This window comes from Musca domestica, unplaced genomic scaffold (genome assembly GCF_030504385.1).
Source record: "Musca domestica strain aabys unplaced genomic scaffold, Musca_domestica.polishedcontigs.V.1.1 45, whole genome shotgun sequence".
NCBI lineage: Eukaryota > Metazoa > Arthropoda > Insecta > Diptera > Muscidae > Musca > Musca domestica.
The window spans coordinates 4,813,562-4,840,760 of record NW_026712335.1 but is presented as its reverse complement, the minus strand read 5'-3'; the positions used below and the strand labels follow the sequence as shown (position 1 = coordinate 4,840,760).

Sequence of the window (27,199 nt, the reverse complement as noted above, 5' to 3'; positions counted from 1 at the left end):
TCCATTCTCGCTGTCCTAAAATCTAACTTCATGCGAGATTTCGTGTCCTTTGCTTTCTATTTGTGACCTTTATAAAGGCTGCAAAATTAGGAAAATGTTTAGTTGTTGGTCATTTCAACCCCTAAATATATTGCTGACAACTTTAAAAACAATAGGCCTAGCCCTTCTGACATTTTTCGTGAGGATCGGCCGATAATTGCAAGCTACATATAATAACCCCAACCGTGTGTTGTAAGGCTATGACCATCCAAAATGAAAGGCGTCTGTCCAGCCCCATGCTAACTTCCGTGTCGATTGGTCTACACGGTGAGATGAAAAACTGAAAAAGTCAAACGCCATAATTTTAACATTTTTGATTTAAATTTTATCGAATGAAAGGAAAAAATTTCGGAAATATCATAAAATTTTAGAATAAGTTTAGATTTGTTCGAAATGGTCACCTTTGACACGAGTTATAGCCTTCAAACGGCCAATGAAACCGTTACACGCTGCCCGAATGTTGCCTTGCGGTATTCTGGCCCATTCCCGGCGAAGAGCTTGCTTGAGGTGATCGACACTTTGGTATTTTTTAGTGCCAACCTTACTTTCCAAAATACTCCAGACACATAAGTCCAACGGATTGGTATACGGAGATTTTGGTGGCCATAGTGGACTGGAAATGAAGCGAGGAACCTCATTTTTGTAACCATTCTTGGGTGGCGCATGTTGAGTGTAATGGTGCTGAGTCCTGTTGGAATATCCAAGTTCTGCGGCCAAAATATTTGCGTGCCCAAGGCTTTAATACACCCTCCAAAATATTTTCGCGGTAATATCCGACATTTATTCTGATGCCACGGTCGATTATTACGAGCGGAGAGCGACCATAGGCTGTTATGGCGGCCACATCATCACCATGGCCGGTGCTTGAGTTCTGGTGGCCAACCGAAGGTGCACATTTTCAGCTGATCTCTTTGGCAAGTTAATACGATAATTTTGTTTGTTTACAAACTGCTGGACAACGCATGTTTTCTCACAGGAGGAAACCAAATTCGGCAGTTCACCACTTTCGGCCAAATGAAGCAAATCTTTAGCTCTTTTTAGTCTATTTTCTTACTGTTGCGGTGTAAATTCTTGCACTTTTTGGAATTTCAATGGATTTACCCCGAGCTCATTTTTCAATATTTGCCGAATGGAATATTGCAATATTTTCAGCTCACGAGGCATTTTTCAGCCACTGCAACGAGGGTTTTCGATCAAGTCGCTTCTTTATTTTTCGAACTATTTCTGCTGATATTGCTGTTTTCTACCATCCACTTCCTTGACGTCGGGCTACGCTTCCAGAGACACAAAAGATTTATTCACATTTTAATGCTGGAGTGCTCTAACGATAGCTACTTGTCGTTTTCCAGCCAAGTATAAAGTAATCACACTATCACGCTTGAATTCCATCACGAATAACCTTTCTTTCTGGAAAATTCTCACCAAAATGCCTATGTACGCTAGTAAGCAACAGAATGAGCTGTCACTGGATTAAATTTAACAGCTGCGGGACGGGTGGCTTAGAAATGACAGCAGTCTGAAGTTGGTTGCAGTTTTTTTATCTCACCCTGTATAATTGCGACTTGTAGTGGTCCATTTCAACCCCTAAATATTTTGCGATCATCTCCAAAAGCAATAGGCTTCTGTTCTGACCCATGCCCCATTTCCATTTTCAATTTTGTGAAGATCGGGCCATAATTGCGACCTGCAGCTTGATTACAAATTAACATGAACAGACGGACGGACGGACATACATAGCTAGATCGACCCAGCTCGGCGAGATAGGAAGATCCATATATACTTTCCTATGTGGGAAACCAATACTTCGAGATGTTACATAATTTTTGGCCCAATCAGAATTATAATACCGCCAACGTCTAGTGTTGTAGGGTATAATTGTAGTCCAACCTTAACTGTTAAGACCTACCTCCTTTTAATCTAGGCATATGCTTTTGGAATTTTTAAATATTTCTTGGCACTTTGGTGACCGAATGATTGTTATTTTCCTAAAACACACAAAAAAACAACCTCAACAGACATTTGGTTTATTGTGAATGCACTGATTGCCAAATCGAAATTCTAATTTGGTAGTTTACATACATAATGTGCATGCATATGTCTGCACATTTGTGTGTGTGTGCCTGTGTCTGTGTGCTGTATATTAAAGTAAATATTTATATTTATTTTATTTTTTGGATAGATATTTACATTCGATTTTACATTTCAAATCCAATACGACATGTTGAAAATAAACAATAAATAAAATCAGAAAGTTTGCTTGTGTCGTCTGCCTCGGCCTGGCGTTTCCTAAATCCTTCTTCGGCTTCCAGCAAATCTTTGTTCTGGAGTAAAATATTTATCCTGGTGTCTTGTTTGGTATTTACATGTAATTAAATACTTTTTTTTTTTTGTCCTGACTATTTCGCCCCATATGCATGCATTTGACTTTGTAGTTGTTGTATGTGTTGTTGATGTGATTTTCCACCATTCACTTGGCATTGGTTTGTCTCTGAGTGAGTGTGTGTGTGTGTTTGTTTGCACTTTACATCTCCGGCAAACATGTGGAGAAAATATTTTCCTTTTTGCTCTTGTTGTTGTTGTGTTCTTGGCAAGCATAGAGAAATGTTGTCTGCATCTAAAAGCGTTTTATTTGCAAATAAAACAATTGCAAAAAACAAATCGAAATAGAAAGCCAAGCCAGCCAACCTTTTGCATTCATTCGGCAAACGATATTAAACAATTTAGAATGTGAAGAAATATTTAAGATTTCTTTTATTAAATTATTTCATTGTCTGATGTACAAACAAACAAAAAAAAAAACATGATATTCTTGTATGTATGTTGGTATGTATTGGTTTTATGATTTGTAAATACCACCTGCCATCAACATATGACATATATGTCAAACATTTGCTTTAACCAGAAATATCCCACTGTGCACCAGGGTGAGCGTTTAAATTGAAAAATAAAACATTGTGACGGAATTGCCCCCAAGGAACGTTTCAATCTTTGCCCAGAAGTGTGCAGATAATCAAGTTGCACAGTTAGATGCCAAATTCTTAAGAAATGAATATGCGCCGGTATAGAAATAATGAATGTCTTGGATTATTTGTGACATAGACCTTGATAATGGCTTCTTAACTGTAATTGTTATTTGACGATACTCTTACTAGAGAATTAATATTGTTTGCCATATTTCATCGACGAGGTTGTTATAATGAAACCAATCTTGATGATTATAACACTATAAGGTAATGGATGTTACACAAAAACGAAGTGTTTTCTCCTTTTTATACCCTCCACCTTTAAAAGGAGGGTATATTAATTTTGACATTCCGTTTTTAACATCCCTAAATATTCATCGTAATATAAATATTCATAAACAGCATAAAATTCTAAGTCGATTTAACGATGTCAGTCTGTCTGTCTGTCTGCCCGTCTGTCCACCTGTCTGTTAAATCACGATACAGCCCACATTATTTGACGTAGAGCGTCAAAATTTAGAAGAACAATTTGTATTGAGTCTAGGATGGTGGCTATTAAAAATGAGATGTACTGGTCCACGTTTTGGTGTAGTCCCCATATAACGGTACCTTACTACATTCGGTATTTTGATGATTTTTGCCACATTTTTTCACGGATTTGTCTAAAAATTGATATTTGTAGGTCACAATGGGTTCTAGCTCGTGTGTCGAAATATTGTATGTACTGGTCCACGTTTTGGTATAACCCCCATAAAATGATACCTCCCGATATTCGGTATTTTGATGATTTTTTGCCACATTTTTTTTTTTCGCGGACTTGTCTAAAATTTGATATATGTAGTTCGTAATGGGCTCTAGCTCCGGTTACGAAACATTGGATGTATAGATCCAGTTGTTGGATAGCCCCATATAACGGCAACTCACGATATTCGGTATTTTGAGGATTTTTGCCACATTTCTCCACGAATTTGTTCTTTCTGCTCGTATGGCGAAACATTGTATGTATAGTTCCACGTTTTGGTATAGCCCCCCTACCTCCAGATATTCGGTGTCTTGATAATTTTTTCCACACTTTTTAAGGGATTTGTCCAGAAGTTGGTACATGTAGTTAATACTGGGTTCTAGCTCGTGTGGCAAAGCATTGTATGTATAGGTTCACGTTTTGGCTTAGCCCCCATATAGCGGTACCTGCCGATATTCGATATTTTGATAAAAATTGATTTTTGTAGTTCATAATGGGTTCTAGTCCGGTGGCAGAACATTCAATATTTAGTTCCACGTTTTCGTAAAGCGCACATATAACGATACCCACTGATATTCGGTATTTTGATAGTCCTAGTCAATTACCTAATTACATAATTATCTCAAATTTGATATTTTAGAAGATTTGATAGATGACAACCCCTGAAGTATAAATTTGTCCATAGAGGTTCCCGTTTTGCTATGGCCACAAATAACGGTCCAACTCACTTTATGTTTTTTTTTTTTTTTGATAAGTTTGAAGTTTAAAGTGTAAAATGCTTGAATTCAGATACTTTTATTTTTTTATTGTTTCCTTTGCCCTAAAGTGAAGGGTTCGGCCAGGCCGAACTTAATGTTTTTTTACTTGTTTATTGTTAACGATTTTACATATACAAGAGATCCTGCTAAACTTATCAGCTTGGGCGTATGTGCCATTCTCGGCAAACAAGTCAAGGAAGTAGGCGGAAAAAGTAAGAAGCGACTTGATCGAAACCCGCCGAAAAATGGCTCGTGAGCTGAACATATCACAATATTCCATTCGGAAAATGTTGAAACATGAGGTCGGGGTAAAGCCATTGAAATTCCAAATAGTGCAAGAACTTACACCGAAACAGAAAGAAAATAGACTTGCTTCGCTTGGCCGAAAGTGGTGAACTGTGGAAGTTTTTTTTCTCCGATGAGAAAACATTCGTAAGAGGTCAGCTGAAAATGTGTAAGCCCCGGCCATTGTGATGGTCTGGGCCGCCATAACAGCCGATGGACGCTCTCCGCTCGTATTAATCGAATAAATACCGAATATTATCGCGAAAATATTTTGGAGGGTGTATTAAAGCCTTGGGCATGCAAACATTTTGGCCGCAGACCTTGGACATTCCAACAGGACTCAGCACCATCGCACTCAGCACGCGCCACCCAAGAATGGTTACAAAATGAGGCTCCTCGCTTCATTTCCAACGCACAATGGTCACCAAAATCTCCGAATACCAATCCGTTGGACTATTCTGTCTGGAGTATTTTGAATGCTAAGGTTGGCACTAAAAAATACCAAAGTGTCGATCACCTCAAGCAAGCGATTCGCCGGGAATGGGCCAGAGCCACATTCGGGCAGCATGTGACTGTTTCATTAGCCGTTTGAAGGCCATAATTCGTGCCAAAGGTAACAAATTCTAAAAAATCTAAACTTATTCTAAAATGTTATGCTATTTCCGACATTTTTTGGTTTCATTCAATATAATTTATAAAAAAAATTTAAAAATACGGCGTTAATTAATTTTTTCCAGTTAAAAAACCCGTCAATATTGCTAAAAAATTATTAATTAGATGAAAAACCTTCTAGGTGCGAGATCAGAGCATAGATTTACTCGTTTTGGCTCGGGAACTTAATTTGCTCTCGAGTCGAAGTTCTTGGGTTGAGAAAATAAAAAAATAAACAACGGCATGACAAATTCTATAAAAATTCTCTGAAGAGGAAAATTTTCTCGATTTTATTTCTACTGCCAGTAGTTCTTGCACTCAAAACTGTCAAGTTTCACTCTTTACTCGAATTCAAGCGAGGTCTGGTAAAAATTATCTTTAGCAGAAAATATTCTACATTCTGCATAACATTCAATTAGATGTTATAGCTTTAATATTTAAAATCTCGAAGCGTGAATTTCGGTTTTAGATCGGGACTTAATACTATATAAATAGCTAAGGCACCGGAAGCCTCTTGTTTTAACCACCTGCAAGAATCTCAGCTCATATGAACTGAATTACAAATGTATTGGTATCACTGCCTTCATGACGAGCTTTAACAAATGTTCCTGTATTGTATTGCCATAAATCATTTTGCTGCAAAAAATAACAAATGTTACTAAATGTTGTACATTTCATTCATTCATTCTCAGTGCTGTATACATTTCACATGAATTTCATGTTCCATGAAGAGGAAAAATCCCGGACGGAAGTGAAAAATTACGTTTTGAACTTAACAAAAGTGAAACGATTCGATTCGAATGTCTGTCTTATCATTCACACAATCGAAGTTCAATAAAATCCAAGCACAGAGATTTATTCGCTTAATCGCAACACACAAAAAAAGAAAGAAAAAAAAAAAAAACAACAACAACAGAAGTTAACAAACTTCACCCATTCCCATGGCAGCAACACAAACAAATATTTTTTTGCGAATTTCGCAGAATAACAAACCAAAGAAAACCGTGGAATTTAAAGTAGGATTTTTTTTCCATTTAATTTTAACTTCCTTGTGGTTCCTGTTGAATAAATTGTTTCCTCATTCTATTTAGATAATGATTCTGTTGGTGTTTTCGTGTACGCTTCCTTGTTTTTTTGGTTCGTGGAACTATTTTGAGCGGCAAAGGTTTATAAGGGGTTGGGTCTTAGTGCCTGCCTGATTACACTCTAAGTTTTCCGGTGGTGTTTTAGTTTTTTTTTTTTCTTTTTCTTTTTTTTTTTTGGGAAAAATACTCCACGAAGAATAGGAATTTGTTTGGAAGCATGCCGTTAAAAATTATGAACAGCAGCATAGTTGCAATGTAATAATAATGAAAACCGACTATGACGACGACGACGACGATGTTGACCTTAATTACGCTTTAATGAGTCTCCATTTTATTTACTTCCACAATATTTCTGTTTATCAACGAAAATTCAGAAATAGTTTCTTCACCATTCATTTTAGTCAAAATTGTTTGCTTAGGAGGAGGGGAGCACTTGTTAGGGTATCAGAACGTATTTTGCGTGATGAGTATTTGGAATATTCTGAAAGGAAGCCAAACTTGGATAGCTAGGGAATCAAGTATTTATTTAATTTCGGTAGCAATTTGGGTGATGAAATATATTTCAAAAGTCAAATATTTTATATAGGGTTGCCCATATTCGACGGACCCATGTTTTTTTTTCTTTTTTTAAATCAAAGAAAAAATAAAAATTTGGCAGTTGGAAATCTTAATCATTTAATTTGTTCCAAGTAGATTTGTTTACATAAATTTTTGAATATGATATCTCTCAAATGGCCGCCTCTGGCGTTGATGACGTATTGTGCCCTTTTGAATTTTCCATCATTTTTGCCAACATTTCGGCCGGAATATTTCTTCACGAATGTTGTCCTTGAGCTCTTCTACGGTCCTTGGCTTGTTAACGCAAACCTTTGACTTCAAATATCCCCACAAGAAGAAGTCAGGCGGCGTCAAGTCGGGCGAACGCGGTGACCAGTCCAAATCACCACATTTCGACATCAAACGGCCCGAAAACAAATTCTTGAGAAAATCGATTGTTATGCGACTTGTGTGCGGTGGAGCGCCGTCTTGTTGAAACCTGAACTGCCTCATACGCTTTCGACGAATAATTGGCATCACAAAATTGGTCATCATGTCGCGATAACGCTCCTGATTAATGGTAACAGCATGGCCATTTTCATTTTGGAAGAAAAACGGCCCAATGACCGTGTTTCTCTCCGTATGAGACGCTGATGTTCTCTCAGGCATACAAACCGTGGCTGTAGAAAAAAGAGATGAATAAAACCAAAGAAGGATTAGTTAAATATAATATATATAACCGTTTATTGAGATGTTGTGAGAGTTGGTCAACCCGAGTTGACAGATTACGTTTTCTATGCGGTTAGCTCCGTAGCTAGCAAGAGAGTGTGACGATTAGCCCCGTAGCTATCAGAAGAAACCCTATGAATGCAAAGTCGCAATGCATCGAGGTGGCTGGAAGCACCGATGCTTCCAGGAAATCTCTAACTGAGAGAAAGAGGAAAGAGGAAATCTAAGAGAGTACCGAGAGAGAGTTGTAGAGAAATGACTTGGAAAAGCTGCCTACGGTCCGAGCTGTGCGAACGTAGGCCCCAAGGAGAGTTGTAGGGAAAATCTTCAGACTAGGAAGGCTTTCTCCCTACGGTCCGAGCCAAGCGAACGTAGGCTCCAAGGGGAAGTTGCAGGCAAGCTTTTAGCCCAAGAATGCATCTCTCTACGGTCCGTACTAATCGAACGTAGGCTCTCTGGATCGTTTGGCAATTTGCAATTCTAACTTAAACAGACCGTTTTCGCACTAACGCCGCACCAAACTGTGACTTTTTCGTCATGAAGAGGTACTTCTTGAATCTCCTGAGGATTTTCAGTGGCGTAAAAACTGCAATTTTGCTTATTTACGGTCCCATTCAATGTGAAATAGGCTTCATCGGACATGATAATTTTGTTCCAAAATTGCTCGTCATCTTCGGCCATTTCGATGACTCTTTGGGCCCATTCCAATTGACGAGACTTGTCCGCAGTCAACATTCTTTGCGTCAATTGAATTTTGAACGGGAAAAAATGCAAATCAATGCGAATAATCCATTGTAAAGTGGACCGAGGCATGCCCAACTGCTGAGAACGGCGTTTTTGGGATGTTCTTGGGGACCTCTCAACACTGGCTCGTACGGCAGCGATATTCTCGGTCGATCGCCTTGGTCGACTTTTATATGACCTCTTTGGATTAGAAAGAGCCTTACCAGTCGAAAATTTTTCGTATAAACGCTTAATGGTGTTCTTAGAATGCGCACTTCTCACATTTTTTAATCTTTTAAAAGCACGTTGAGTTTTCACAATTGACTTCTTCTGTTGAATGTAAATTTCAACTATTTCAGAGGGCTCGCGTGGCGTGTATTGGTTCGTGATAAAAATCTGCTTGGACTGACGCTTCAAACACGGTATGTCATTAAGCGATGTGACATCTCTGTCAAAAGTTATGGCGTTGCCAGATGGGTCCGTCGAATTTGGGCAACCCTGTATTGTTGCAACTGAGTTGATTGTGACTCCCTCTATATTAGTCTGTCAGTGACAGACAAGTTAGAATCTCGGTTAAAATTAGAATCAAGTAACTTTGCACGAGAGTCTGTCAGAGTGCGTAAGCGTGTGATAAGGCTGGATTTTTGAAAGTTCTTACGAAAAAATACGACAAGTACTAAATTGTACTAAAATTTGAATACTTTGTATTGGACCAACAGAATGAGCCAGAATTCTCAACTCTGATGTTAAAATAGTTTTTGACAGAAAAATTGGTTATGGGTCCATTGTCCAATGGTTATAATATCCTCCTCAGTAAAATTCAAAATGAAAGATTTCGAAGTCTTTTGGGTGTAACAGGTTAGGTTAAAAAAACTCGAAAATGAGAGTCTGAAAATTGAGTACGATGTATGAAGTTTTAATTTTTTTTTTGAGTACGTAAAGGACTTAACAGGAACTTTTGGATGGAATCTAAAAATGTAAGTTGGATTTTCGCTGACAAAGTAGCGGACACTTGCTAGACTATTATTTACAACAATATTTCCAAATTTTAATTTTTATACCCTACACCACAAGGTGGTCAGGGTATTATGTCTTTGTGCATTTGTTTGTAACAGGCAAATGGAAACGAGATAGACCCATAGTTCCGTTTGATGATCTGCATAGAATCACATTCTGAGTCGATTTATGGATGTCCGTCCGTCTGTCCATGTATATTTGTAAACAAAGTACAGGTCGCATTTATTGCCCGATACAGATGAAATTGTGCACAAATGAAATTGGAGATAATCGGTCAAAATTTAGATATAGCTCCCATATATATCTTTGTCCGATTTGCCTTTTATTGTGCACCAAACGTGTAATATCAGCCCGAATTGTGTGGAATTTTGCATATACACCTAAATTAGGCCTGAAAATAAGTATGCCAAATTTGATCGAAATCGGTTCAGATATAGCTATAGCTCCCATATATATTGTTCATCCGATTTGTTGTATTTGTTACCCACAGCCGTAATATGCACTCACTCCGTAACAACGATATTCAGGGAAATATATCAAGTACAGCTTTGCCAAAATTTATCTACATCGGTTCAGATTTGGATATAGCTCCCATATATATCTTTATCTGATTTAAAATTAATTTTTCACCAAACGGGCAATAAAAGTCCGAATTTAAAAGATACAAATGCTTCGGAATATTTAGCCTTTTGAGCTTTAAGTTATACTTATAATCATAGCGCGTATGATTGAATTCTCCCATAAAAACTTTTAATTGTTATGTGGAGCTCATTTAAATTGGCAAAGTGGTGTAGGGTATCATAAAGTCGGCCCCGCCCGACTTTAAGACTTTCTTTACTGGTTACTCTTCAACAAGTTCGCCCGGATCGAACTTTTTATACCCTCTACCCTTTGGAATATAAGATATTTGGAAATAGGCATATCAGTGCTGGATTCCATTATTCGAGCGGTACATATTTTTTCTTTAATTCAGATCAAATCATAACAATGCTGATATATAAGAACTATTCGAAAAAATGGTTCTATGTAGGAAAAATTGGATCAGGATCCAAAACTCCAAATACCATGTTATTCCTTTAAAAATATTGTTTTATTATTTAAAGCGATTAAAAACCATGACCCTATACAAATATTAACTTCATTACTTTTTTTAGAGATTTTTCGTGTTTTCAAGTCTCTTTAATTAATATCACTTTTATATGCAACCATCTGTCACATCCAATTGTGTCACCCTTTACCATGTTAATTAGCTACATTATTCCATTATATTTTATCAGTAATAATAGATAGGCGAAATTATGAAATAGGAAATAATGAAAAGATATTTGTGTAAGAACTTTTCGAAATTTTCTATTAAAAAAAACTATATAAAAATAGTTTTATTACTTACTAGCAGAACAGGCTAGTTCTGCATGGCAGCAAATTATTTAGTGCCTAATAGAGAACACTTTATGATAGGCAGGTAATAGAGGATGAGATAACCATTTTCAGACTGCTGTGATTTCTAGGCCACTCCTCCAATAGCTTTTAAAATTATTCCAGTGACAGCTCATTATATTGTTTGCAAGCGTACAAAAGCATTTTGGTGAGAATTTTCCAGAACAAAAAATGAATTCGTGTGGGAAATCAAGTGTGATTTCTCTATATTTGCCTCGAAAACCATAACTGGCTATCGTTAGAGCACTCCAGCATTTAAATGTGAATAAATCTTTTGTGTTTCGTATCATCGCTCTTTACCGTGATACTGGTAGCGTAGCCCGACGTCAAGGAAGTGGACTGAAGAAAACAACAACTTCAGCAGAAATGGTTCCAAAAATAAAGAAGCGACTTGATCGCAGTGGCCGAAAAATGGCTCGCAAGTCGAACACATCGCAATATGTCATTCGGCAAATATTGAAAAATGAGTTCGGGGTAATGCCATTGAAATTTCAAAAAGTGCAAGAACTTACACCGCAACAGCAAGAAAATAGACTCAAAAAAGCTAAAGAGTTGCTTCGTTTGGCCGAAAGTGGTGAACTGCCGAATTTGGTTTTCTCCGATGAGAAAACATTCATTGTCCAGCAATTTGTAAACAAACAAAATGACCGTGTTTACTTGCCAAAGAGGTCAGCTGAAAATGTGCACCTTCGGTTGGCCACCAGAACTGAAGCGCCAGCCATGGTGATAGTGTGGGCCGCCATAACAGCCGGTAGTCGCTCTCAGCTCGCAATAATCGACCGTGGCATCAGAATAAATGCCGAATATTATTGCGAAAATATTATGGAGGGTGTATTAAAGCCTGGGGCACGCAAACATTTTGGCCGCAGGCCTTGGACATTCCAATAGGACTCAGCGCCATCGCATTCAGCACGCGCCACCCAAGAATGGTTACAAAACGAGGCTCCCCGCTTCATTTCCAGCGCACAATGGCTATCAAAATCTCCGGATACCAATCCGATGGACTATTGTGTCTGGAGTATTTTGGAAATCGAGGTTGGTACTAAAAAATACCAAAATGTCGATTACCGCAAGCAAGCGCTTCGCCGGGAATAGGCCAAAATACCTCAGAGCAACATTTGGGTAGCGTGTGACGATTTCATTCCCCTTTTGCAGAACATAATTCGTGGCAAAGGTTACCAATTCGAACAAATCTAAACTTATTCTAAAATTTGATGCTATTTCCGACATGTTTCCGACATGATTTCATTGAATAAAAATAAAAAAAATGTATAAATTACAACGTTTGACTTAGTTGCAATTTTTATCTCACCCTGTATATATATGTACATGATCTTCTGCACATCTTATTTTTAGAGATATAAATTTGCAAATAATAATAAAATCTCAGATCAGCAGTTCCATCGTTTCATCGGGAGGTTAGACATCCCCTTTCTGTGGATTAATATTGCATAGCTTCAGCAAATTTATTTCAAGCGAAGTCGATTTTCGTTTATATTTCACTCCTCCAACAGCCTCTTTCATTATACCCTACACCACAAGGTGGTCAGGGTATTATGTCTTTGTGCATTTGTTTGTAACAGGCAAAAGGAAATGAGATAGACCGATAGTTCCTTTTGATGATCTGCATAGAATCACATTCTGAGTCGATTTATGCATGTCCGTCCGTCCGTCTGTCCGTGTGTTTTTGTAAACAAAGTACAGTTCGCATTTATTTCCCTATCCAGATGAAATTTTGCACAAATCATTTGTTTGGACCAAGGACGAACCCTTTTGGAGATAATCGGTCAAAATTTAGATGCAGCTCCCATATATATCTTCGTCCGATTTACCTTTTATCGTGCACCAAACGTCTAATATTTCCCCAAATTGGATGAAATTTGGCACTTACGACCGAATTGAGTCTAGAAGCTAGTATGTCAAATTTGGTGAAGATCGGTTTAGATATAGGTACAGCTCCCATATATACTGTTCATCCGATTTGTTATATTTGTTACCCACAGCCGTAATATGCACTCCGTAACAACGATATTCGGGGAAATATATCAAATACAGCTCAGAAATACACTTGCCAAGTTTTATCGAGATCTGTTCCGATTTGGATGTAGCTACCATATATATCTTTATCCGATTTAAAATTAATTGTGCACCAAATGGGCAATACAAGTCCGAATTTAAAAGATTCAAATGCTTCGGCATTTTTAGTCCTTTGAACTTTAAATTATAATTATAATCATGGCGTGTATGATTGAATTCTCCCATAAAAACTTTTAAATGTTTTGCGGAGCTCTACTAAATTAGCAAAGTGGTGTAGGGTATCATAAAGTCGGCCCCGCCCGGACTTTCTTTACTGATTTTAATCTCACTTTTTTACTAACAGACTTTACATCTTTGGAATAGCGGTCTTTGAAGGCAGATTTAGTCCCACACATTAAGAAATTGGTATTTATTTTGATATTGTAATAATTTTAAATACCTAATACTAATTTATAAATACAAATTTACATATTCTTTTATAAAACTTTATTTTATTACTATTCAAAAAAAATTATCTTCTTTTGTTGTAGGTGTTGGACATCAGTCGATTAGATACACGTAAGTTCTTTAATATCTTTATGAAAATTTCGGAAAATAAAAAAAAATATTAAAAACAATTTTCAGTGTGAAAATCAATAAATGATTTCCTGACAACTTGTATTTATATACCTTCATTGATATGGATACATTTCCTTTCTATATATCTCAAATAAATTTCCATGAGCTGACACACGTACACAACACTCCAAACACTCTTTCAAAATCAATTTTTTTATCTTTCTCCATATTTTACAACGAGTAATTTTATTATAAAACAAGTTAAAAAGTATCAGTCGGTATTGCCGACAGATATATACCCTCAGCCTATGTTCGATTAAATAATCGAAATATATTTGACTAGTGTTACAATTATTCAAACGTTTGACCCTCTATGGAGCCGGTTCCGAAGGAATGGGCCAATATTGTTCAATTCGTATCAGACCCAAAAATATGATATAAATATTCCAACGTTCCTGCTATGGATTATATCGACTCACTCCTTCAATTTATATGAGATGTGTAATAATTTTTAGAAAATGTTAAAATGTGCGTGATGTACCAGATAGAGTCTACCGAAATATGCCACTTTTATAGTTCATCTGATACAAATAAAAAATATTGAGCGAATATTGGGCAAAATTACAAGAAAGAATATTTATGTTCAATTTTATGCGAAATCTTAAATTCGGATAAATTTCATATTCATATCAGGCTTCTTATTGAGAGAAATATTTGAGCATAGCAAGTAGTAAAGAATTGCTAAATTGTTTCGAAAGTTATGACAGATAAAATTATTGAATTGTGACTCTTGGTGGGTAAGGTACCAGAAGGGGTTCGCAGATATATATCAACTTCACAACAGATCTTGTGTTTGCAAAAATATTTGTGTGTGTGAAATTTGAAGAGGCTAGGATGCTTATTTCGCTTTTTTTGAGTATTTTGTTTTTCAAAATCTTGAACCCTGTGTATGGGGGAGGTACCGGAAGAAATGGTTCGATCTATAACACCTTTAAAACAGATCTTGTGTTGATAGAAATATTGAGATGTGCCAAGTCTAAATGGAATCGGATCTTAATTTGGCGATTTATGAGCTCCATGGGTATTCAAAATGTCGACACTTTGTGGGGGAGGTACCAGAAGGAGTGGACCAATACATTCCATGTTAACAACAGATGTTGGGCTTATAAAAATATTGGAATGTGTGAAATTTGAAGACGTTCAGATCCTTACTTGACATTTTATAAGAGTTATAATTATTCAAAATGTTGAATTTTTGTGGGTGAGGTACTTGATGGAGTGGACCGGTACTGTCCATTTTAGCACCTAACCTAGCACGGACGCAAATATTAGAATATTAGAATAAAGTTAGAGCAAAATCGAGTAATCGTTTCTCTTTCTGTGCAATAAATTATTTTCTTTGAAAATTTTGACATTTTGTGTGGGAGGTACCAGAAGGAGTGGACCGATATTGCCCATCTCCGAACTCGATCTAAGTTTGTAAATAATATTACAATGTATCAAGTTTGGATCAAATCGGAAACTCCCTTCGAGATTTATCGTGCGCACCAGCCACTCAGACATACCAACGGACAGACGGACATCGGTAGATCGACTCCAAATGTTCTGAAACGGATTTGGTCCAAAGAGATCTAGGGTCTAAAACCGCTATTTCGACTAGGCACTTGTTGACCGTATCAAATGATATATACCCTCTGTAGCCATATGGCTGAGGGTATAAAAAACCAATAAATAACATTTATCTACATTTGTTCAGACACCCCACTTCTGGCCCTCTGCACAATTTAATCATCTGTTTAATTTAAAACAAAGGCAATTAAAGTGTGTGTATTTTTCTCTTCTTCATTTCCGTGAGTATGTTCGCTACATTACCAACAGCTTGACAGCGAAAAAAAATAAAACATTTGAAAAAATCCACTTTTAATCTCTTTACAAAAGTGTTTGTGTTAATGTTCTGGTTGTGTAACAACCATCCAAATGTCTATTCCCGCGACCACTACAATTTTGTAGTTTGCACAATGTTTTTTTGTTACGTTTTTACTCCCACGGACACACACACACAGACACATAAAATTGTAGAAGATAACACTTTTGTGTTTAATTTTGTACGATTTCATAATGGTCTCGCAGGATACGCACCATTTAGTTGAGAGCGTTGGAGTTTTGTTTTTGGATTCATTGTAGCTATTCAGCTAAGGAATAAAATTAATTATTCAAGTGATTTAAGTTGATTTAGTTTCTTTTTCAGTTAGCCTTCGTTGTCTATTTTAGATACTTGTGTGTTGGATGAAGTTTTGTTTTTTATTTTGATCTGTAAAAAAAGAGGTAAGAAATTATATTCCAGGAATTGTTAATTCTGTACATTAATCATTTGAGTGGTTGGATTTTTTGAAAAATGGTATCTGACCTTTATTGTGTTATATAAAAGAGGGATATTTAGCTGTTATATTTTTGGCAACATTGGTTTAAGAATGTCTCGAACGTTTATTGTTTTGTTTCACTGTAAACCATCGTCAGTTTGGATATGGTGTTCGTTGGGATTACAGTTTTGTAATTTTGAAAAGAGGAAAGTTGTTCCAATTTTGCCGATGTTTTTCTTTCGAAATTTGAAAAACTGGCTAATATATTCGAAAAATGTTTTTTTTTTATCGAAAAAATCTAAGAAAATTACAACTTTTAAATTTTGCAAAAAATAAAATTGTGCTGAATTGTATTTTTTCGATATACTCCTTACTATGCCAGAATGGAAATTCAAAAAAAAAAAAAAAATAAATAAATAAATAAAAATAAAAAAAAATTGTGCTGAGTTTGTGCGGTTACTCGATTTGTGCGGTTAATTTTTTTTCAATCTCTCTAACCTAGTTTGAGATTTGGAAATTTCGTATCAGTTCAGTCGACAGATGTTTACGCTCAGCCAAAGTTCGATTACTTAAATATATGTTGACTTTTGTTATGATTTTTTGACCCTCTATGGAGTAGGTTCCGAGGGAATGGGCCAACATTGTCGGTGCGATGTGCCATGGTTTGGACTATATTGATTACTCTCTTCATATGTGATAATTTTTAGAAAATGTTAGAATGTGCGGGAAATTCCGGATATAGTCGACCAAAGTATTCCATTTTCATACTTCGTCTAATACAGATTAAAATATTGGTATGGGTAAAATTACAAGAAAAAACGAACATTTATATCCAATTTTATGCAAAATCATAAATTTCATGTTCATCTCAGATTTCTGGTTGAGAGAAATATTTAGATAAAGCAGGGAGGTACCAGAAGAAATGATCCGATCTCTACCATCCTTATAACAGATATTGTGTTGATGGAAATATTGAGATGTACCAAGTCTGAATGAAATCGAATATTAATTTCGGGTTTTATGAGCTTTATGAATATTCAAAATTTTGATCCTTTGAGGGGGAGGTACCAAAGGGGGTAAACGGATATGGGATATATTTTATTCACACCAGAACTTGGATTAAGAATAGTATTGTAATGTATGCAATTTGAAGGCAATCCGACTAATATCATATTTTATGAACGATATAATTGTTCAAAATTTTGACCCTGGGTGGGGTAGGTAGTTGATGGAGTGGACCAACATAGTTCATTTCCACACTTGACTTAGCAGTGATGCAAATATTAGGATTTGTAAAGTTGGAGCAAAATCAAATTATCCTTTCTCTTTCTGTGTAGTAAAATATTTTTTTGAAAAGTTCTACCCTTTGTAGGGGAGTTACCAGAAGGAGTGGACTGATATTGCTTATCTCCGCACTCGATCTAAGTTTGATAATAATATTATGATGTACCGAGGTTGGTCCAAATTGTATAATCCTTTCGAGAGTTATCATGCGCACCAACCAGGCAGACAAACGGACGGTGGGATATCGCTAGATCGTCTCCAAATAGCCATATGTCTGATGGTATAATAAACGGCACAAATCGAGCACAACTCAGCACAATTTTTGTTTTTGTCGAAATTCTGGCATACTTCGAAAGTATGTTTTTTTTCGGATATTGCACTTATGAGCACAAACCTAGTACTATTTAGAACATTTTTATTTTATTTTTTTTTTTCGAAATTTCGAAAGCTGCAATTCCCGCCGATTTTAAGAAAAAAATTGAATACCTCAGCCTGATTTTCCCATTTTGAAATAAAAATATTCGGCGCAATTGAGCACAAACCTGGCATTATTCAACACAACCTTCCTTTTTTGAAAATTGCAATTCCAATGGGCACCACATTTAGTTTAGCCTATAATTCTACCATGAATCGTCTTACAAACGAACAACGCTTCAAATCATTACATTTATATATCAAAATGACTGTTCCGTTTGAAAAGCTCAAAGTTGTGTTCAGCTGCTCAATGGGTACTTAAAATAACAGAATAGTCGATTTTGGAGTGAAGATTGGACGGAAACATTGCGAAAGTCACAGTTTAGGCCGATTTTTGGGCTTGTGGCATCATCGTATCGTACTTTTTCAGGGATGTTGCAATACTCGTAGCGTGGCTGTGAAATGAAAAAGAGCTTGACTTGCATGATATGTGGTTTCAAGAAGACGGTGCCATATGCGGTTTCTTTGAACATTTTTTTCCACGTTCGGGACATGTCAATTAACTGCCTAGATCGAGGCTATATTTAAGCTCTTGCCAATACAAACGAGCCCGCTTATATTGACGCATTGGAAAACAATATTGAAGCATTTATTCTTATTAAAAATGTTCAAAAGAGCGTTCAAAAATTGGACTATGCAAGTCGACTATTGTGAACCAGATCGCGGTCAACATTTGGATGAAATAATCTACAAACATTAAATTATATGTACCATTCAGTCAATTAAAAAAAAAGATTTCATGAATTGTTGTTGCAAAATGGTTAGGCTTAATCCGTTTATTGTTGTTTTTATAAAAACAACGTTTGTTTATTAGTGGAGATCGATGGTAATGTTTACCAGGGGGTAAAGCAGGAAATACCTAGGTTTCGGAAAGAGCCACCAATCCTCATCAGTTCCCTTGTTTCTTGTCTGGGATATTCTCCCCAGAAGTTATTTTAAAAATAACTTCTATGACTAAAAATTAACCTTTACAAAAGTATACTACGTTGTAAACTGTGGGAGATTTGACCCAGAAAATATCGAAATTTCCGATTAGTAGTCTTCTGTAATCAATTACTTGAGACCGTAACTTGTGAAATAAAAAGATTTTTGCAAGGGAGTGGATTTAATATTTGAATTTGATTCCAGTAATCGTATCTCAATGATGCTGGTGTAGGCGCATATGAATGTTATTTATCAATCTTCTTCCAAGCTTGACTTTGAACTCCAAGAAAAAGAACTTGAAACAAAAGTATTCATTTCAAAAGAAAATCTAAAAATCTAATGAGGTGCCATAACAAAACCTAGGCAGACTCGTAAACAGTTAATAAAGTCTCAGTAACAACGAACATAAAAATATAAAGAAAGAAACCGACTTCGTGTAAACGTTCACCTTTGTCTGTCTGCCTTTGTTGTTTTCATGTTTTCAGCTTAATGTGTATTTTTAGCCTTAACAATGAACAAATGTCCTGAGGACAAATTTCTTTATGGCATGTATTTAAGTGTGGAGGTGTGTGTGTGTGTATGGGGAATATTCTCTTTTATTTTCGCTTGGAATTTAAAGTTTCTAAACATGAACAACAAGCTAAGCGATAAAGGTGAATATTTTCTCTAGCTATTGTATACATATCTATACATATAGGTACATACCTGTTTACTTGTATACATACATACTCCTTTGGTGCGTGCTTAGTACCCACATACGTTTAAAGTTTACAAGGCAATTGAAACAATTTAGCAAAAGTAAATGTCGGAGCTCGAATGACTTTTATTTGTTACTTACCTCTGACTTGAGGCAATAAATTTATTTGTGTTAATGCGTGCAACGCCACCATCATCACTGCCACCCATGACAACGGGTATCCGGTTAACATGTTTTAAATTTTCACAAGTATTTCGAAATCACTTTTATCCTTTCGATATTAGTTACATTGTATGGGCTATGTTAATTAGGCTTATATTTATTGGACACAAACATACATTCTCGAAAGGTTATAAATCAGCTGAAAAGATAAAAGCAACCATTTTGGGGAAGAATTATGCCTTTTAACTTAAACAAGCATTATCACTAAAATATGGGCTTGACTCGAAGTCTGGCAAAAACTTTCTGACAATATTGTGTAACATGAGAATAGTCCAGTGAATTTTAATTTCGAATTAAAATGGACCATTATTAAGAGATATAGGAAAGTTTAAAGAAAAAATATAGAATTGAGACAAATGTATAGAGCCTTTATTTAAATTGATAGTACTGTCCATATAATTCAATATTTGAAAGTAATTTCAAACAAATGTTGACGGCAGCGATTGCGTCTTAAAAGGTCCAGTCCCTTAGTCCAATTTTGGTTAACTCTTTCCAACATTTCGGCAGGTATCCCACGAATAAATCCTTTAGTATTATTTTTCACAACATAATTGAAGCTTGCTCGGCTGTATAGGCATGAATTTTTACATGGTCTACACACACAAAAATGGTCTAAAGGTGTTAAATCGCACAATCTAGGCGTAAAATTGACCGGTCCCGAACATAAAATAAAATGTTCACCGAACTCGACTTTCAATAAGTACAATGTTACGCATGATATATGACACCGTCTTGTTGAAACCGCATGTCATGCAAAGCAAGCTCTTGCATTTTGGGCAATAAAAAAGGACATTATCTCACCGTATCTCACGGCGCCGGCCATTCACAGTTACGTTACGATTCATATCATCTTTCAGAAAGTAAGACCCAATGATGCCACCAGCCCATCAGTACCACTAAACCGTGACTTTTTCTGGGTGTACTGGTAGCCCTCCAAAAAATGTCGGAAATAGAATCAAATGTTAGAATAAGTTTAGATTTGTCCGAATTGGTCACCTTTGGCACGAATTATGGCCTTCAAATGGCCAATAAAACCGTCACACGCTGACGGAATGTTGCTCTGCGGTATTTTGTCCCATTTCCGGCGAAGCGCTTGCTTGAGTTGATCGACACTTTGGTATTTTTTAGTGCCAACCTTGCTTTCCAAAATACTCTAGACACAATAGTCCAACGAATTGGTATACGGAGATTTTGGTGGGCATTGTGCGCTGAAAATGAAGTAATAAACCCCATTTTGTAAGCATTATTGGGTGGCGCGTGTTGAGTGCGATGGTGCTGAGTCCTGTTTGAATGTTCAAGGTCTGCGGCCATAATGTTTTCGTGCCCAAGGCTTTAACACACCCTCCAGAATATTTTCGCGATTATATTCGGCATATATTCTGATGCCACGGTCGATTAATATGAGCGGAGAGCCACCATCGGCTGTTATGGCGGTCCACACCATCACCATGGCCGGAGCTTGAGTTCTGGTGGCCAACCGAAGGTGCACATTTTCAGCTGACCTCTTTGGCAAGTAAACACGATCATTTTGTTTGTTTACAAACTGCTGGAGAAAACCAAATTCGACAGTTCACCACTTTTGGCCAAGCGATGCAACTCTTTAGCTCTTTTAAGTCTATTTTCTTTCTATTGCGGTGTAAGTTCTTGCGCTTTTTGAAATTTCAATGGCTTTACCCCGACCTCATTTTTCAATAGTTGCTGAATGGAATATTGCGATATGTTCAGCTCACGATCCATTTTTCTTCCACTGTGACGCGGGTTTCGATCAATTCGCTTCTTTACGTTTCGAACCATTTCTGCTTATGTTGCTGTTTTCTTTGGTCCACTTCCTCCACGTCCCGCTACGCTACCAGTATCACGGTAGCGAGCGATGGTACGAGATTTAAAAGATTTATTATCACTTATTTAAATGCTAGAGTGCTCTAACAATAACCACTTGTGGTTTTCCAGTCAAATATAAATCACACTATCACGCTTGAATTCCATCATGAATAATTTTTTTCTGGAAAATTCTCACCAAAATGCTTTTGTACGCTTGTAAACAATATAATGAGCTATCACTGGAATGATTTTAACAGCTGTCGGACTAGTGGCTTAAAAATGACAGCAGTCTGAAATTAGTTGCCGTTTTTTCATCATATTCTGTATAATTGTACATTCCAAAAGTTAAAATGAAACATTCAAATATTTCAAATTCTTGGATTTTATCCTTTTCTGTCAGAGACAATTTCGATTTTGTTTGAATCGTTAAAATCAGACCAGCGGTTCTTGAGTTATAAGCGTAGTAACTAACACAACTTACTTTTACATATATAGATAGATATCCTTCCACTCCTCCTGGTATCTTCCCCACAAAAAAAAATTGAATAATTCTAGGTTTCATAAAATGCATTAAAATAAAAAAAAAAACTGATATTTTTTGCTTCAAACAATGCTATACTTACACCAAATTTAAATTTAGTGTGAATATGGGACTGATAGGGCCACTCCTCTTGGGAGTGGGAAAATATTTTCCACTTCTCTTCAAATTACGAACATTTAAATGTTTTTTTTAACATTAGATTTGGTATAAAGATTGTTAATTTAGGTCCAAAATTTATGGTACGTCCCAAAAAATACATACATAAACAAATGTTCAATTGCTGACCGATTGATACGTTTTAACTTGTTAATGAGCTACGTTAGAGTTGAGTCAATCTTGTTCAAAGTTCAGTGCACCTGTTACTAAACGTGCGAATGCATTCATAAATTTCATGCAGTTCATATAACTCATACGCATATTTTTTATAAAAAACACCGGAGTACACAGAACTAAGGAAATAGTTCGTTCGATGGAACTAGATACCAATATTTTTATTTTGATCATTCTGGATCATCCGAGCGTATGATTTACACCTTCATCAAAAATTTATATATCATACGCCCTCTATAAAAAGCACACATTCTTGAGATAGAACATAATAATTACAAATACTCTTCAAATCATGACTTCAAATCTAATTTATTTTATTTTTAATCAAAATTTAAACATTACGTACACCTCCCTCTGCTATATACCGAAACACTTCTGTGAATGCATCCCTATTCGCTACAACAAGAAATCTCCCCATACAAATTGCATAGAACAATAAAAAAATTAATATTTATCTACTCCCAGCTTGTACGCCATACTCTACCTCAACCCTGCTATCTCCGATGCTGCTACTATCTAAAACAATATGTAATTTATCTCTGCAAAATATAATTTTAGAACACAGGGATTTTGCAGAAAAATAAGATAACGTTATTCAATTATACATACATAATATTTTATTTATAACTCCAGTCTCAGACACACAGCAATCAGCTGCTGTTTCACATGTTGATAATATTTGAAGACTTCCGGCTTTTGTCGTTGCTAAACGATAAGGAATATCTGTGGCTGCAAACAACAGATAATGGCATTGATTTTTTTGTTGTTCTCTCCAAATAAATTGGTCTCCTTGTTTATGTCTCGCTCTCTGCATTATGCAGAGAATTTTGCAATTATATGAGAGATTGAGAGTTCTCTCACATTAAAATATGGCTTGCGCATTTAATTCTCACGTAAACTAATTTATTGAGAGCCAATGGAGACCTTGGTCTGCAACCGGCTTTTTAAAATGGCTGTAAAAACGTTGGCTGGCATAATGGCGAGAGTATTGAATCTGCAAATCTCCAATGAAATGTTTGACAACAATTGTAATAATTCTATTTTTGAATATATTTATTTATTTAGTTTAATTTAAGAAACTAATTTACCAAACTCAAGAAAATACAAACATTATTTTCAGTCCAGGAGAATGAACTTAGAGAAAATCCTTTCAATTAAAGCGATAACGCTCTTTACTTATGGCATCGTTGTGGTCAATTCTAAACATAAAACTCAATGCTTCGAATTTTTGTTTTACTTGAAAAATATATTTGACCTGGAATATAGTCATGACGGATTTTAATTTGCTATAATCATTAAGAGATTTTTTGGTTGGAAAAATAGTTTTCTGGTTAGGAAAACAATTATTGAACGCACTGTCTGAATTTTTCCCTCAGTTATATGGCTACAGAGGGTATATATCATTCCATACGGCCAAAACGTGCCTCATCATAATAAGGAACCTTGGGTCTAGGTCTCTTTGGACCAAATCCGTTTCATGACATTTGGAGTCGATTTTCGGTTGTTTGTCCGTCCGTCTGTCTGGCTGGCTGATGCGGGCGATAATCCTCGAAGGGAATATCCGATTTGATCCAAACTTGGTGCGTTATAATATTATTATTAAACATAGATCGAGTTCGGAGGTGGACAATATCAGTTCACTCCTTCTGATACCTCCGCCACGAAAGGCCAACATTTTCACAGTAAATAATTAGCCTGAATCAACAGAAGGAATCATCCTATTTTGTCAAACTTTGCAAATCCCTATATTTTTATCAGTCATATTTTAGGTGCGAAAATTAACAATATCGGCCCACTCTATCAAGCCACAATTTTCAATGATTACATCTCTCATAACATGCGAAACAATTTAGCGATTCTTTTCATACTTGGTATATCAAAACATTTCTCTCAACCAGAGATCTGCTGTAAATATGGAATTTATAGCCCACTCCTTGTGGCTTCTCCCTAACACAGGGTTCACATTTTGATTGACATTTATTACCATAGAAATAGAAGTGGAATACTTCGGTCCACTATATCTAGTGAATCACACATATTTCAACATTTTCCAAAAATTGTAAGGTATTTCATTGAAACTGAAAGAAGTAGTCGATGTAGTTTAAATCTGGCACGTTTTCTAAGTCTGGCCCACTCCCTCTGAACCACTTCCATAAGAGGTCTTTGTGCATTTGTTTGTAACAGGCAAAAGGAAACGAGATAGACCCATAGTTCCTTTTGATGATCTGCATAGAATCACATTCTCAGTCGATTTATGCATGTCCGTCCGTCCGTCTGTCTGTCCATGTATATTTGTAAACAAAGTACAGTTTGCATTTATTGCCCTATCCAGATGAAATTTTGCAAAAATCATTAGTTTGGCCCCAGGACGAATTCTATTTAAATTGGAGATAATAGGTCAAAATTTAGATATAGCTCTCATATATATCTTCATCCGATTTGCCTTTTATTGTGCACCAAACGAGTAATATCAGTCCGAATAGTATGGCATTTTGCACATACAAAAAAATTAGGCCTCAAAATAAATATGCCAAATTAGATCGACATCGGTTCAGATATAGCAATAGCTTTAATATATATTGATCATCCGATTTGTTATTTTTGTCCTCCGCAGCCGTAATATGCATTCTGTAACAACAATATTTGGCGAAATATATCAAATACAGCTCAGAAATACATTTTCTAAATTTTTTCGAGATCGGTTCAGATTTGGATATAGCTCCCATATATAACTTCGTCCGATTTACTTTTTATTGTGCACCAAACGACTAATATTTGTGCAAATAGGATGGAATTTGGTACTTACTACCAAAATAAGTCTAGAAGCTAGTATGTTAAATTTGGTGAAGATCGGTTGAGATATAGCTATAGCTCCCATATATAGTGTTCATCCGATTTGTTATATTTGTTACCCACAACCGTAATATGCACTCCGTAACAACGATATTCGGGGAAATATATCAAATACAGCTCAGAAATATCTTTGCAAAATTTTATCGAGATCGGTTCCGATTTGGATGTAGCTCCCATATATATCTTTATCCGATTTCAAATTAATAGTACACAAAATGGGCAATACAAGTCCGAATTTAAAAGATACAAATGCTTCGGCATATTTATTCCTTTGAACTTTAAATTGTAATTATAATCATGGCTTGTATAATCATACACCATAATTCTCCCATAAAAACTTTTAATTGTCTCGCGGAGCTTTACTAAATTAGCAAAGTGGTGTAGGGTATCATAAAGTCGGACCCGCCCTTTCTTTACTGACTTTCTTTACTGGTTTTTAACTTGTTAAATGGGGAAGTCTTTTGACTACAAATGGGAGAAGAACAAGCTAGCAAAGGCTTTAGTCATGCGGGGCCGACCATGTGATACTCTACAACACTACAATATGTTACAAGCCAGTTTATATCCAAATCCCTTTTTGAAGATTTCGCTTTTGAAATTATGTTACGGAGCATTGCCCAGGAATCACCCTTAGTATTTTGACCAGGGACATTTGCCCAATATTTACGCACTCCGTCGTGTTGTTAGTTGTTGTGGTCCATTTAACAGCTAAATATAATCCAATGGTCATCCAAAATGCTACAATTCTTCCCTGTCCTTAAATCTCTGCTCAGGCGTGTCGATTGGCTTAAATTGTATGATCAGGAAATTTTTTCTGTTTTTGGTCCATTTCAACCCCTAAAAATATTGTGGAAATCTTTAAAAACATTAAGCCTAGCCCTTTTGAGCCAAACCACACCCTTTAGAAATTTTCGTGAGGGTCAGACGATAATTGCAATCTGTATATAATAACCCCAACATTTGTTGTAAGGTGAAAAAATATTACAAAGCATACACTTCAATATTATAAGTCAAATTGAAAAAAATCGCATCCGATAAAAAATATGAAAAAATAAAGAAATGTCACAAAATACTACAAAATCTATATTAACATCATTATTGGCATCTTTTTACGCGATTTTTTTAGATTTTATTTTTTAATGTCAAGGGGGCATTCTGAATTGACAAAATTTGTCAAAATCGGTCCAGCCATTCTTGTGATATAAGCATTCGAGCTAACATCCCCTTCCTTTGTACTTATACATTGTATATATTTCGCTTTATATATCCGATATATTACCTTTCGTCATCTACGTAACGGTCAGAATTGACCTGTTCATCTATTTGTGATTTCGCCGGGATTAAAAATATACGCGGTTTAATGGAAAATTTGACTTTTATTTAACATAAATGTTATGGTCTATTTCACCCACTAAATATTACCCGATTACCATCAAAATTGGAAGGCTTCTGCCCAGCCCTAAGTTCTAGCCCTACGCTAACTTCCGCGTCGATTGGTCTATCAGGTATTTTTTCAGTTTTTGGTCCATATCAACCCCCAAATATTATGCGATCATCTCCAAAAGCAATAGGCTTCTATTCTGGCTCCAGTCCTACCTCCATTCTAAATTTCGTGAAATTGCGACCTGTAAAGTGATTACAAATTAACATGGACAGACGGACAGACATTCAAAGCTAGATCGACTAATCTCGGCGAGATAGGAGGATCCATATATACTTTCCTATGTGGAAACCAATATTTCGAGGTGTTACATAATTTTTGGTCCAATCAAACTTTTACCCACAACACAAAGTGTTGTAGGGTATAAAAAATAATCAAAACATAAAGAAATATTTTTGAGTTTTTTTTTTTTCGAAAATAACCTTTTCCGGGGCCTTCAAACAAAAAACTTAAATGTTCAGGAAATATTTTTCCCAAGTACTTTTGACAACAAAGAGCAAGCTTTGCAAGAATTTGATGTCTTACTGTCGAAGAACTGTGATATTCTGTACTGGATTTTTGTATTTTTTTTTTTCAAGTGCCTCTTAATATCCCTGTATTTTTAAGACAATACTGTCAAGTTCCTCCTGTCCTACAAGTTGTTTTTTTAAGATTTTTCAAACGAAACCCGGAATAAAAATCTTGTGTTGTT

At 36.0% G+C, this 27,199-nt stretch overlaps 1 protein-coding gene across 2 annotated transcripts in view; it reads left to right on the top strand.

Moving 5' to 3' along the window:
* The window catches only part of LOC101892610 (protein alan shepard), a 356,335-nt gene that overhangs the window by 75,399 nt on the left and 253,737 nt on the right, over positions 1 to 27,199 (top strand). For both annotated transcript variants that reach the window (XM_005180551.4, XM_011292985.3), the window contains exon 2: positions 13,534 to 13,561. The gene's annotated coding sequence lies outside the window, so the exon portion shown is untranslated. The remainder of the gene's footprint in view (positions 1 to 13,533; positions 13,562 to 27,199) is intronic.